Below are 2,226 nucleotides of genomic sequence, written 5' to 3'. Positions count from 1 at the left end.
GCCCTAGGGACAGAAGTGTGGGATGAGGATTGTTTGGCAAGTTCAGTCTGAAGTATTTTATACTGCCTCCAGTTCTAAAGGCATGGCCATTATATAGCAAAGACTAAATGCCATGGGAAGACCCATCCAACCCAGTAAGCATTTGTTGATTTGATTGATAGGCACTGAACTAGATGAAAAAAAAAATTAATAGCAACAAAGTGAGTGTGGGGGAAATAGACTCTGTCCTTAAGCAACTAACATTCTATTGGGGGATACAGTACATGAATAAGTAAGTTTATATATAATAAGAAACTCAGGAAACCAGCCTTAACTAGGTTCTGTATCCCTTAGATATAGTTCTTCCATGAAAACATTTTGCTAACACAAAGCAGACATACCAATAACTTTTGTGACTCCTCCTCAATATAAGAAACATATTTCTTAAGCTAGTGGAAGAATGTAACTGAAAAAATCCAATCCAGTTGACTGGATTAGAAGCTTTGTTAGGTTAGAGTCATCTGGCTACTCAGTTTCCCCATTTTATAAAATGGGAGACCAATTTTCTGATGTGGATGTTGGACTTCTGAACATTCTTCTAAAGTGTGATTTATGATCTCATGATTCTTGAAGATAATACAAGTAAAATCTTTATAAATGTCAATGCCCTACATAAATATGAGCTATTATTATGAATTGGGTGCTGTGGTAGTGCAGTGGATAGAGTGCTGGACTTGCAGTGGATAATATCAGGAAGATTCCTCTTCCTGGATTCAAATATGGTCTCAAACACTTCCTAGACTCAGAAATACCTGGGCAAGTCACTTAACTTTGTTTGTCTCAGTTTCCTCATCTGTCAAATGAACTGGTGAAGAAAATGATAAACTACTTTGGTATCTCTGCTAAGAAAACTCCGAATGAAGTCACAAAGAGTTGGACATGACTGAATGACAATGGAAAATTATTATTGTTGTTAATTATCTATCTCCTCCCCAAAACCTTTGTTTTCTTGTCACGCCTTTTAAATGACTATTTTAAAATTGATTTGAAAAGTTATTTTTTGGGAGTGAAGCAGGGAAATTTACTCTTTAGAATTAACTAGAATTAGAGGATGCCAGAAAACAAGGCTTTAATATATTCTCACTAATCCTTCCAAACAGAACACAAGGCAGAATTGTACCTGCAATTATCAGCTTTTTAATGCTATTAGTGAGAAACCAAGACATTTACATACTGTGTTTCTCATGCAGATGGCTTTCCTTGCAGAGGATTGACTGTTTCTAATTCTAGATTGTGTTGGAAAGGGGTGTGTGCGTGTGTGGTTTTTTTGTATTTTTTTTTTAAGTTTATTTAAAGCCAAAGTTTAAAATATGTTTTTTCTTCAGTCTTCAAATCTGTTCTTAGGGCATTTGGAAGAGAGTAAGAAGCAAAGCTTAACTTGATTAAGAAAAGGCTAAGTGGAAGCTTGGCTTTGATCCAGATGTTCAGATGAAAAGTAAATCTGTGTAGTGTCAAATACATGGATATTTGGCATCTACCTAGAAGTAGGTAGATGGCCGGTAGATAGAATGCTGGAGCTGGAGTCAGAAGACCTCAGTTCAAATCTATACTCAGACACTTAGTAACCTTGTATCCCTGGACAAATCCCTTTAACTTCTGTCTGCCTCAGTTTCCTCAACTATAAAATAAGGATAATAATAACTAACCCTTCACTCCCAAGGGTTGTGAGGATCAAATGAGCTAATATTTGTAAAGGGCTTAGCATAATGCTACATATACATACATACATGCACATACACATATACACAAATATGTAGTGCTATAGTACATAGCAGATGCTATACAAATGCTTATTTCCTTCCTTTGCACATATAAACATATGAATACTTTTTGTTCAATTTGATTCTCATCAGAAATATAAAAAGAGCTACAAAGTCATATACTTCAATTTACCTATGGTTTATCTTTCTTTAGCAGATTGTCCATATTCCCCTCAGATATTCCAGAGAGGATATTTCTGTAAAAACTCAAAGTATTCCTCTTTTATGCAATGTCCTGAAAGTCTTAGTGTAGTAAGCGGCACTACATTCCTCATGCTCTATCTTATGCATTGGAAGTTTGTCACCACTGACTTACACTAGCCGTGTTTCTCTTATCCTTTGCATCATACCTTTGATTTTTCAAAGACTGTATAATTGAAAATGCACAAACTTTGCATAAGTGAGAATATTCATATTAAAAAGATGA

Source organism: Sarcophilus harrisii, chromosome 4, assembly GCF_902635505.1.
Source record: "Sarcophilus harrisii chromosome 4, mSarHar1.11, whole genome shotgun sequence".
Lineage (NCBI taxonomy): Eukaryota > Metazoa > Chordata > Mammalia > Dasyuromorphia > Dasyuridae > Sarcophilus > Sarcophilus harrisii.
Note: the sequence above shows the minus strand (reverse complement) of the source record.